The sequence below is a fragment of the Protopterus annectens genome, chromosome 3.part1, assembly GCF_019279795.1.
Source record: "Protopterus annectens isolate FY-2018-M chromosome 3.part1, PAN1.0, whole genome shotgun sequence".
In the NCBI taxonomy this organism is placed as follows: Eukaryota; Metazoa; Chordata; order Ceratodontiformes; family Protopteridae; genus Protopterus; species Protopterus annectens.
In genome coordinates this window covers 1,282,054,897-1,282,068,696 of record NC_056732.1, presented here as the reverse complement: position 1 = coordinate 1,282,068,696, position 13,800 = coordinate 1,282,054,897, and positions in this window count along the sequence as shown.

Sequence of the window (13,800 nt, the reverse complement as noted above, 5' to 3'; positions counted from 1 at the left end):
GAAGTAGCCCCTGCTAATTATGATATAGATAGCATCCCTCTAAGCTCAAACCCAGTGGTACAACACTTGGGAACACAGGTTGAGAGCAGTCTAAACTTTGATCACCATATGTCTATAGTGGTAAGGAAAACCTTCTATTCTGCATATCTCATAAATAAGGGCATCACATCCAAGACCAAGGATGTCATACCTCCAGAATAATCAATCTTTACCAGACTACTACTTGGGTACAGTGCTCCCTTCTGTATGTAACTCACCAGACACCTGCAGCAACTGGAGAGACCACAGAATTTTCTAACCAATGAAATCCAGGGCTTCCAAAGCATGACCTATATGGAAACCAGAGCTTCCAAAGCATGACCTATATGGAAACACTGTCACTGTCCTCTGTATCATACAGGCTGCTAAGAGAGGACTGTGCCTAGCCTATACAGCAGTCTCTGATCCTGCCCTAATGGAAATGTTGCACATCCAGAAATCAAATGGGACAAGAGTTACTCACTGCTGGGATCTCAACCTAGCCTGTGACATTAACAAAACATGTGGGGGAGACAGGCATATCTCCCAGTGATTGCCACTCCTCTGGAAGAAGCTCCCACTTCATGTGAAGCAAACCTCAATGACCATATTTAAGCAAAACCTTAACAGTTGGATGGGTAACCGTAAATTCACCTCAGGGCTGGCAGCTATGTCATTCATGGACAGGGGCAGTCGGTGCTGATCATAGAATCAGTCTGTTAAAAATTACTTCCAAACTGTGGTCAATTAGGGTACACAGTTTTTTTTACATAGCTAGGCTTGTAAAGGCCCTGTGGCCATTAACCTAGTAACCTGCTATGAATGTATGAACATGGCTGAAGCCCTGTGGACTGGATACACAGCTGGGGACTTCCTTAGCCTTTCTTTTCTTCCCTTACCATTTCTTCTACACCATCTTTCATATTTCCCACCCACACTACCTATTAAAAAAAATAAACTTTTGAAAAAAGTGGGGGTCTATCCCATGAAAAAAAACATAGTGGGCAACCTTTCCCATCTCCTCCAGTTCAAACCCTCTTAATGTTTCCTTTGTGCATTCTCCCCTTTGTTAGTCTACCCTTTTTCAATCTTTCCTATCACCCCCCCTTATTATTTTTTAAGGAAACTCTCAGGGTATCCACAAAAGAATATCCCTGTATGAAGCTGTTTTAACCCCTTTACATTTAAAAAAATCAGTTTTGCTATAATACTTTATGACTGTGCTCAGCTGTGTTTGCCTGTGATATGGCAAGGCACACACAATTTACGATACTGCAAAATACTTTGCTCGTATAAAAAATTACCTTTACACAATTTACATAGTAACAAAAAGGTATGATTATTGAAATTGCTTTGTGTTTCCATATTCAATGCAATCATGTTATAATGATCTGATTTGCATATCTGCTTGGCACTGCTGTCTGCGAATGCACACTACATACTTCAACAGTCCTGGACAATGAATATTGCCCATAAGCTTTCACATGTCAACAAGAAATTCTTCTATGAATGTATGTTTATTAAGATTTTTACAGAAAATTTACAGACATATGAAAACATATGCTTAATTGTACAGTTAGCAATAAAAATAACACTGAGTATCTCTAAAGATGTGCAACTTACTGTGAAAATATCAAAGATAGTTTTCTTCAACAACATGTAATGGTTCACCTGATGTCAGGCAACAGATTGTAATTCATTCGGTTTCTGAAATATTAAGTACATATGGAAATATTGTTTAATTTTACGATTACTAAAAACAACTAGCAATATCTCATATATAGTGTGATATAAATTAACATTGATAATAAATGTCTCTGTCTCCCACCATGGTATATCACACCAAACCACTCAATAACAGGTAGGGCTCTCAGTTATGAAAACATGAATACAAATATGAAAATATGTATGATAAGTGACAAAGAGTGATTAATTTCTCTACTGCAACACATCTTAGAATAATAGTTTTAGATTCATTTTGTTAATAATGCTTTGCATTTTCTAATACTGCCTATTATTTGCTGATAAGTTGCTTAGCTAAAGAACTCAGACTTTATAAAGGTCTGGATGCCATAAGGATCTATGGGTGTGAACTGTAAATATATAAGAAAAGACACTTTAGGCTTGAATGCGATATATACATTCATTTCCAGCAAAATTGTAGCTATACTAGGAGAGGGTTTATGCCCTTTCCCAAACTATGTTTGACCTCAGAGTTGGTATATATAATTAGCAGGGGGTATGGGGGGACACTCCCCCCACAAGGATGGTGCAGGGGGCTTAATTCCTGCAGAAATATTGAAATTGTGGTTCAAGTTTGTCAGTTTTTTCAATGGTTCTCTATGTGTTTACATTGTCATATTTTTCAGTGTTTTTGCAGGGCCAGGCATATGAATCAGTGCATCATGCCAAATTACCAAAACAAATTTAAACAATGGCTATAGCAGCTTGAGTTATTTTGGCTTCCACAGGAGTACTGGATATTTACATATATGGATATATATATATATATATATATATATATATATATATATATATATATATATGGGTCCTCTTCAAATTACCGAAACGCCAGTTCGCCGACACGCGGAAGAGGAACGCGAAAGGACCAACAATGCAGTTGACCGACATGCTGAAATCCCGACAGCTGGAAGACCGACAAGGGGAACGTGCAAGCGTGACTTGGTAAGTATGCGCTAGTGAGGGATTTAGGATTAGGGAGCAGACAGGTAAGTGTGCAATAGTGAGGGATTTAGGGTTAGGGTGTGTGAAAGGTGAGTGTGTGGTAGTGTCGGAGTTAGGGTTTGGGTAATGTAAGTGTGTGTTAGTAACGGGTTTATGTTTTAGGGTGGGTTAAGTAAGTTAGGAATAGGGTGCAGGTAGGGTAAGTGTCTGGTACTGTCGGACCTTAGGGTTAGGGGTGGGTTAAGTGAGTTAGGGTTAGGGTGCAGGTAGGGTAAGTGTGCGGTAGTGTCGGATCTTAGGGTTAGGGGTGGGTTAAGTGAGTTAGGGTTAGGGTGCAGGTAGGGTAAGTGTGCGGTAGTGTCGGATCTTAGGGTTAGGGTTTGGGTTAGGGCTAGTGGATATGTAATGTAGTGTAATGTGTTGTTTACGTGTAGTGTGTCGGTGTAATGGTGTTCGGTGTTTTGCGTTGTCAGTATTGTGTGTTGTCGGTTGTTTGGTGTCGGTGGTTTGTGTGTCGGCGAACTGGCGTGTCGGTGTTCTAAAGTAGACCCACATATATATATATATATATATATATATATATATATATATATATATATATATGGATCTACTTCATGTGTTCGACACTTCAAAATGCCAAATTTCATATGGCTGAGACCATATGATCAACATTTGAAATGTCAAACATATGAAATACAAAAGTAAAAAACAAAAAGCACTTACCTAAACACTGCTATCAGGGGGGGCAAGCCCCCCTGTACCCCCATGGAGGGCTCCGCCTCCATCCCCATAACTTAAATATACCTACTCCGAGGTCGCATTACAGTACAGGAATGGAAATCTTTTGATTCTGCACTGTACGGAGATGCCGGTTCCACATTGTTGGCATTTCAAATGTCGATCATATGGTCTTGGCCATATGAAATTTGGAATTTTGAAGTCTCAGCAATGTGAAGGGGACCCATATATATATATATATATATATATATATATATATATATATATATATATATATATATATATATATATATATATATATATATATATATATATAAACATTTGTATGTGTTTTGCATAAAGCTCAGCAGCGCAGAAATCTCTTGTCCCATGCAGACATCGCAAACATCCACATCCGTTTTAAAAGCCATACCCCTGAATCTGTATCTAGCAGTTGATGTAGATGAGTCTTGCTATGAGCTGGTAATGAGCTGCTTTCTCTACCCAACATACAAGATTCTATTTCTACCAATTCCATTTGTCTACTGTGTAGCTCTGAGCAAGTCATTTTACTTGGCAGTGCTTCCAGGTGTATACCAACTCCAAGACTACACAACACTGGTGGATCTGCAGCCTCTCTATATCAGCTGTTTAGCAATTACACTCCTTTTCATTTGCAGAAGTTCAGAATCAGGGCTGGCCTTAGGCCAGCTGGACCAATTTGCCCCATTAGGGCCCTACTTGTTCAGGGGGGGCCTGCATTAGGATTTGACTGGCCATTATGTCTTACATGATCCAATGATTTGCCTTAGAAACACTACAGTAAACTTACAAGTCTGGTATTATTAATAACTGCAGTAACATGCTTCTTGTATGGCTCAAAGCTTTACCTGCTCATACTGCCATATTAGTCAGTTGCTGTTGCTGAGTGCTCAACAGGGTTTTCAATCCAAAACTGGTTGGATTAACCATCTGGTTTTGGGAATCACTCCAGTGATTGCATTTGAAGGCAAGACCTGCTTATTTTTAAGATTGATAGAGAGCCACTGTTTCCTTTTGCTTCTCTTGCTGATATGGGTTTTCAGAATGCTTGTTAATGAATAAAAGTTACAAGAAATAACTGTGGAATAGTCAGTCTCAGACAGCATGAAAACAATCAGTAATAAGCCTAAAAATGCATATACTGTAACAAGAGGTAACTTCTGATCAGTAAGACCTGTGATAGCATGCTACCAATTCAGCACTATGGCAGAGAAGTGCTTGTTGCAGTCATAGATAGGAGCAAAATAATTAAAGAGAAGTAAAACATGAGGTGTAAGTGCTGAGTGGTGGGGGTAGAGGTGGAAAGAAAAATGATTCACATTTCTGAAAATGTTAAAACAGTAACACAGTAGAAAACAACCAAAGAAACAATAAACTTTAATCAATATCACTGCAACAGTGGCAATGTAAGAGCAAGCTTGGAGAGAATTTTAAGTCAGGATAGTATGTAGCATAAATGAACACAATCATAAGTAAATGTGATGCAAGAATTCTGTCAGTAAAATACTATTGTCATAACATCATAGACCATAATGTTTCTACAGAGAAAATAACATAAAATATCCAGCATGTACAGTTGTTGGTCATGGATGCAAAGTAGAATAAGTCATTATTTAAATGAGTGGAAGACACAAAAGGAGACGGGCAGAAAAGACAGAAAATATAAAATATAATAAAATTTTAAAAAAGGGGTGGATGGAGGAATAAGGGGAAATGACGTCTATCTCCTTCCCAGGTTCAAGAGATCCAGGCAGTACTGCAGAGTTTGAGAAGATGTTTACCAGTAAGCCAGGTTGTACCTATCTGTTAAAATACCATGTTGACACAGGACCCCAGTGTCCATCAAATAAGCTCTTTGCAGTATGACTGAGTGAATTAATCAGACCCTAAGTTAGGAAATACAGTAGATGTTGGGCTGGGGTAATTTATCAATCCAGTGGTTTACTTTTGTTTTAACATGTTTTATGACAAAATAAAAGCTAATAAACACACTGTTTTATTTTTAATACACAGTAAGAACATACATTCCTGATATTCATCCTGAAACAGTTTTAAGTTCAAGAAGCCAGCAAGTGGAGGGAGAGATGGGAAGGTAGATAGGTAATCACAGAGGGACACCACCAAAATGGTACAAACCGGGCCACAAAATTGCTAAGGCCAGCCCTGTTCAGAATAATACCAATCAGTGATAACACACACATATCTATTGTTGATCAACTTGAACAAGCTAGCATCTAATCGCAACATATACCCAATTCAGTTGTCATCTGAGCTGAAATGGCAATCACCTAGCATGAATCTATATCTATATATCTATATATTTATATTTACCTATCTCTATTTATAGATATATAGATAGAGATATAATTTATATTTAAGTGGGCATTATATCATAGTGGAGTCTTTTTTTCCCCCAAAGAAAAAGATATTTGGATCAGTGCATCATATCAAGTTATCAAAACAAATTTAAGCAATGACTCAATTAACTACTTTTCATTTTGAAATGTGCTTCCACAAGGTGGCATCATGTTGTAGAGCTGTGAAATTGGTGTGCTTGTTTAAATTAAATTCAAATGCCTACACAGCAACAGGCAGTGTGCTGTGTCTCATACTGATACTCAGGCTTTAAGTTTGGGTATTTTCTTCTCCAGTCAGACACAAGCCAGAACTAATGCTGCAGGTTAACAGGCCACAATTTACATCTCAGCACACATTGAGTGATACAGCACTCATTTTGGTTCTCTGAAATTCTGTGTATAAGAAACGAAATATGATTTTTACAGACTGTTCAAAGATATTCTAAAGGATAAGTTTATAACTATTTTTGATGCACTGCAGTCCAGAAAGATTATTAAGTCTAGTGCCTTTATTTCTGCGCTGCTTTATATTTCCATTCTCTGGCTTCAACATGTCATACATTCTGTCCATGTATCACATGTTACATCACACATATTTTGTGATGAAAGGTTGAGAAGTATGAGTCACTGTGTGACATGGTGTTTGATCTGACAGGTGTAGCTTACAAAAGTATGAAAGTTTGAGATCTTTGCTGTAAACTTAGTGAGAAATTGCACTAAAAACTCTTTCCCCCATTGCTTGTGAACCTCGTTGATCCATATGCTGGTAATTTTGAATGAATACATAAATTAGTGCCAGATTATTATATAGGTAGATTACATTAGTGAAGCTATGTTACAGGATTGTAGTGGAGATTGCTGTAGTGATGCCACTGCTATATGACATGATTCACATGACAATTTATGGTTTAGGTTTTGTTCGGGCTGCTTAAACCAATGCTTTGTCATGCAGTACAGTATATTTTAGTCAAATCTGAACTAAGGTTTAAAAAAAAAAACTGAACTAAGGTTTATAGCAGAATTGATTCAAATCCACATCTACCTTACTTGAGAACTGCATTTCAGGATCCAAGTAGGGAAGATAGAAATAATTTGAGAAAAGAAGGCTTTCCTTGATTTGGATCACCTCATTTTCCAAGTGAGACCTTTGCAGATTAGCACCGCAGTTACTAACATGGACTGCACTTTTAGTGTCATTGAGACAGGATAAATGGTAAAACAAAAACACAGAAAACTATTTATTTTAATGCATTTTCTTGCAGATTCTGTATGCACTAGAATGATGAAGTGTGTATAGAAAATATACACAGTGTACATAGTTTGGACTCTAATCTTATTATGTATTTGCTAATCCCATTTACTGCTTAGTCTGTAAGGCCATATGATGCACTGTCACTGGTCTTTTCATACTCATATTGTTCTGCAATTTATGTAAACTGACTTCATCTTACAGGCTCTAAAACTACAAGTCAGCTACACTTATTATTTTTATTACTATATTTCAAGTTACTTCTAGCTCAGGGCATGCCAAAGAGATATGCAACAGACAAATTAACTTAGAAGAATGATTGCCTGACTATTTGACTGTTTTAATAGCACATATTTTTGAGGCTACACAAACTTATTTTTCTTTTTGAAGTGATTGTAGATTTTAAGTCAGCTTTAATTATGGTGCACTTATTTATAAATCCCACCGCCTGTATTTTAATAGAGCTATTAATTTTAGGCAGCACATTAGCTATTCAACCTCCCAATAAAGCCCATACAGTAATACAACAGCCATTAAATGTGTGAACATATTGTTGTCCACTCTTATTTTTTATTAATATATATATATATATATATATATATATATATATATATGTTCTTGCCACCATCAGACGTCTGTCTCTAGTTGATCCATTATTCACACAACACCAGCCTCTTAGGACACAAGGACAGAGATGCAGGAATGAGGTATCATGACCATTATCCCACAGTACTTAGCTGATATTTTACATGCTAACATCCCCTCACTGCACTGGCTAGACAATGTGGTGAAATGCATGGTACACTAAATCAGTGCACGGGCCCACTATTTACCCACAATGCTTAGCTGAAATGCTATGCACTCCCTCATGGGATTAGCTCTCTCCTAGCATCCTTTGCTACAGGAGCTACACTTCTTACTGGGACTTCCCCCAAATGACACTCCTGCACTGAAACTTCCCCATCTCCTTCTTTCTGGAATGGGTGAGCAAGCATCATCCCTCACTGCTATCCATCCTCAACTGGTTCTTCAGCATCCTAGTTTTATGTGTTTGTGAGCATGTTGTGTGTGTGTGTGTGTGTGTGTGTGTGTGTGTGTGTGTGTGTGTGTGTGTGTGTGTGTGTGTGTGTGTGTGTGTATACATATACACATGCTTGTCATAATGTTTCTTCAGGTAAACCTGAAAAAACTGGTGAAAGCAACCAGAATAAAGCCACTTAGCATGAATTCAAAGCAGTAATTAGAAACATTGTACAGAGCTTGATTCACAGATGCAACCAATCACTGTATGTAAAACATAAATGTATCTTACTGATATCTCTCACACTTTCCTGAAACATCAGATGACTTACTGATAAAGGTATGCCTACCTTTAAAATGCAGAACAATGTTAAAATTATATAGAACCTTATTGGTGGCATATGACTTTTAGAACATCGTTCATGTTGTAGTTACATAGGACAAAACAAATGCATAATTATTAAAAATATGTTGAATGCAAAATATACAGTGGTAACGACAGCTGTAATCCAACAATGCAATGATATACGTTTTTACAGTTTAGCTATGAAGAAGAACTCATGATTTTAGTTTTGGTATGGTGAGTGTACATTGTAAACAGCTGTAAACCACAATTTGGAAGCATAATACAAAGATTTTACAATGCAGCTTCTGAACTTGTCTGAAAGATAGAAATCTTTATTTTCTTTGTCAGACAGCGCACCCTGGGGAGTCAGTGAAAACATGTTCCAGTGGTTACTTGAAGATGTACTACAGAAAGTTGGAAGGACATAAAATATTTTATTTATGCTGAGTCAGAGGTGATCTTTTTTCATATGGCACTGAGCTTTTACTGAAGCTAAGCTGTGCAGCTGAAACAATGTAATATTTTACTGTAACTTTTTAATTTGACCTCATTTGTTTTTCACCCTGACTTTGGTGAAAATATTAGTTATTACATTTAGTATTTACTTGTCAGAAGCAACATTGTGTCTTGTGCATGTATTTTTCATTCACAGAAAGGAGCCTGCAGTTATCCTGTTTGCATGTTGGTTTCTAATACATTTTATCATTAAAGTATTCTTCATATTGCCTTGTAATTTATGATATGCCCTGATGTATTATAATGAAGTGTAGTTTGCCTTTTAATTCATCGCCTGTTAAGTTCTATGTCATTCTGTTGTGCCTGTTACAAAGCAAATACATCAGTGCCTTTCACTATCAGAATAAAAGGTCTATTGTGATTGCCTATTAAGCCATTAACAAGCTATACTTACTTCAATTTTCTCTCAGTTTATAGGCATGATAGAGATTTGGGTTTCCTGTAACACCTCGGCAACATCTAAGCAGTAGCTCATTAAAATGCTACTTTCAGAAAGGTTTGATTTGGCACATCTTACCCTCCCGGACAATCAAGAGAATTAAGTTTGACGAGCTGCGTTAAAGGCACCAGGCGTCAGATACAATCACTCACCCGCTGCATCATAATTACTGCAAATGGTCCATTAAAGGAAAATTATCATCAATATGATCTTATCAGACGTCTGGTAAATGAATAAAGGAAACTGCTTATTCTTCCATTGTCCTGATAATTGAGATGTCTTTGAAATTGATAATGTTAGATACGCCATTCTTTCAATTTCCCTTTCTGTTCTCCTAGAGAGTCTGCCTTTTAAAATGCGTGAATTCTACACAGAGTTTTATTTTATTTACTAGTGTCCTATGCTGTCATATTCTCTCTATTTGATTTTAATCTGTGGTGCTCTGAATGCCTTACTACAAAATTACTTTTTTTTTCAGATAAATAGCTAGTCATTAAAAAATAGTGACAAATGAACGAGAGAACAAAAATATGTAAAAACATTATTATGGGGACAAGGATGAACACAAAAAAAGAATTGAAAAGCAGTCATAACAAATATAAATATAAACTTTTAAGAGATAAGCTTTTGCAATCCATATGGCTAAGATGTAGTTCAACATGATCCTATCAATGATAAAATCACATTAAGTCTCTAATAGTCAGGCTGTATTTGGCATGACAGTCACATAGAAATTTATACATATAGTCCTATCAAAGCTGTAAGTTAGGAAGAGAAACTCCTATAAATTCGAAAGATCTATTTTTAAAATATGGAACTCATCAGCCCAGAACTTAATTTTCAATATGATAATGAATTTAATTTATACCCTAAAGAAGAATGCAGAGATGCATTGTTTCAGATAACGCACCGGAACTGGAAGTAACTTTGCATGTTAGCCTCTGACAGTTTCAGGTTACCTGCCTTACAAATAGCTTGTGCTTTTCATGCACTAAAATGAGGACTGTGATGGCATGGTAAAGACCTTCTGCTGAAGAAGGTTACCCTGCTGCTTAAATATTCCTGTAAACTCTGTACTGTGAGTGGCCTAAGAGCAGGAGCGGCCTTAGGTCAACTGGTGCCCTAGGCAAAAGGGCTCCATGGCACCCCCCCTCACACCACCTGGTGCCCCCATCCTGGTCTACCTACACCAAATAAATACTGGAAAAGCACCCCTGCTAGAGTGATGCCCTAGGCGGCTGCCTAGTTGGCCTATGCCTAAGGCCGGCTATGCCTAAGAGATAGCATGCTTGCTTCTGATGCTGACAAGGTCAGAAGGTTGTAGGTTCTATCTCCACACCATTTGGACAGAGTAATCTTCCAATACTGACTCTATAGTTCAGAATGAGTGGGGGTTGGGTGTCTACCTTCTGAATAGAAATTAAACCAAGTTCCTATCTGGCAGGAAGTGATAGTTGCTCTGGTGAAAGTAAAAGATGTCATACTATTTATCAAAAAGAGTATAGGAATTTCTCATTGTCCTGCCAATATTATTCTTAGTCCATAGCAATGTCAACTCACATCTCTCATGAAAGTAGGCCATGCCTAGTGTGACCATGACAGTCAAAGTAAATAAGTAAATTAAAATAGAATTTATGTGAGATGTTTCATTTGTAACTGTCTTTATAAGTATAGTTTATAGTCACTGAGAAATTAACCCTCTGTGAGATACATATACCAGCAGTATGCACTGTTCTCATTTCAAGTCTTCTGTTAGAACTATGTGGTATACATCACTTTTCAATATTTTACTACTAGTATAATTATATTTTGAGACATTACTTTACAACATATTGGTATGAGGACAACCTGGGCATGATCTTAAAATGCTGTATACCTCATTTATAAGGCAAGTTTAACAGTGGCATTGAATATGTCCAAGATATTTACACAAGTCACATATATGCAGTGACTACATATGCAAGTATTTTAGTACCTTAGTGGGACATCACCATGTCTCCTCATTCTGTGTTGTACTGTAGCATCACAACTAGAACAGAAACCCAAGTGCCTAGACTAAGGATAGAACACACAATTTAGTAATCTTTAGGAACTAAAAGGTAAATGTTTGTCCTACACAACCATTGACATTAATGCGATCCCTGACCCCGCCACTGTCCAAGAAAACATTTGTAGGTCCTATGATTTTAATTGTTTATTATGTCAATAGACTATTTACCAAGATTTTATTTTTGTTATGTCTCCTATGTCCAGCTAAATTACCCTTTACTAACCCTGCACATGAATTGTTTAATATTATAATGTATAATCTTGAAAATCACTCTTTTCCTTAAAACTTCTTTTTGCAAAGTGGAGCCCCCACACCCTTGAACTTATATATAGCAACTCTGCAATCACCATACCTCAGAGAAAAGGGAATATTCCAAGAAATAATATTTCGGTCTTAGTATATATAAGTCCAGTCTTTCAACCATTCAGTCTCCATTTTTTGGGACTTCCTGTAGTGGGTACCAACATTTCAAATGTTTACCTATAAAAACATATATGAAAAGAAAAATATTGAACATTTCAACATGGGTTTTAGGGAAGTAAACTTCTTAAAGGCCAGAAAGTTGAAAGCTTGACAATCACACCTACAAATATAGTATAAAGGATATAAATATGGATGCAATGCATCAGTTCCATGTCATGACACTGTAATATTATTTTTTAGAGTCATAGCGAACTTTCAGAGGATTAAGATTACTTAATGGATACTGCAGGTTATAATTAGCTATTGTACAATGACTGGCCATTGACAGTCCAAAACGTGCATGCTGATTGGCCAGCCCAACCAGTGTGGCTGTTGCAAATCTGATAATATACCAATGGAAAAAGGTCCAGTCGCCCAGACTATTTGTGCTGCGGTAGCGTTGTCTCCTCACAGTAAGATGTTGTCCTGTTTGATTCTCAGCTAGAGCGTCTTCTGCGTGGAGACATGCGTGAATGGGCGTACCTCAAAGGTTGTGCATCAGGGCCGGCAACTCGGCACGTAAAAATCTACTGCCAATCATTAGCGGACCGGAGTTCCACTGTGGCGACCCCTAACTGGGAAAAGCCGAAAGACACAAACAAGCATAGTCTTTAAATTTCATTTTTATTTCTTAAAAAATAAAAATAAAATCTGTAGTCGATACTCCGGCTATACCAGAGAGGCAGCATGGACAAAATAATAGGGGAATCAGGTACGTTATTTAAAACTAAACACACGTACCTGATATCCCTTGTATTTCGTCCATTCTGTCTCTCTCCTACCCCTAAACTGCTTGAAAGTATTTTTTTTTTTTTTTTTTAATTAAAAAAAAAAAGAAAAGAAAAACGAAGCAACTGAGATCTTCTTGTCTCCGTTGCTTACTTTCCTGAGCACTGATGTACTGAGTATGCATGGGAATTCAAGTCCCAAACATATGCGCAGTACATCAGATAAGGCTCAAGGAAATCTGCAGTGGCAGAAGGACAGCACGTTGCCCTTATACAAAGACATTATTTAAGAAAAGTAAGTATTTTTTTTCTTAAATAATGTCATTATATAATAGCAATAACCCACATCTGGGTGTGGGCAATGCAGGATTTAACCATGGTTGTCTTTGTTTCGCCTTCGTGACCAAGCCACACCAACAGTGGGTAAATCTATCAGTGTCCACACCCAGACGTTGGTTATTGCTATAATAACCTTATCAGCATGTTAGCAAAATGAATGCACTGTAATAAAAATATTATAAATATTATAATATGTCTTTAAACAGATTAGTACCTAGCAATGCAGAGCTGACGTGATTAGTAAATTGCTTCACAGGGCAAGGAACACAAAAGCAGCTAAGTTTTTTCAGAGTATATGCATATAAAATGGCCTAGATGACATGAGCACTTATTCAGGTGTTTTTACTCAAGAAACACCAGAATGGATTTAAAATTTTGATTCTTCTGCCAGATTGCTAGTAATTATGATATAAAAAAAGCCAAGTGTTCCACACAAGATATAAGGGCAGACTGTCCTTCCTTAGTTGTACATCTGTGTTGATCAAACAGTATCCTAAAATGTAGTTTTAAATGCATATTTGTTAATAATCATAGAAGTAAACCACAAGCTGAGTCTGAGGCCTGGTCTCATTGCTGACAGTTGGTTATGTTTAGATTTACATCAAGAAAAGAAGTGGATCTCTATCACATTGTTCTTGACTAGTTGCTTTTACATTATAATACCTTATGCAGTTTCATAATATTATCTTTGTTAACTACTATGTTTTTACCTCACTGAATGTCCTGTTCCATGTTGCATTTCAAGTCTTCACCCCCTCCCCCCACATCCTGGATGTTCAGAACTTTATAATAAACATGTTTAAAATATTCCTCAAAAGTACAAGTGACTAAA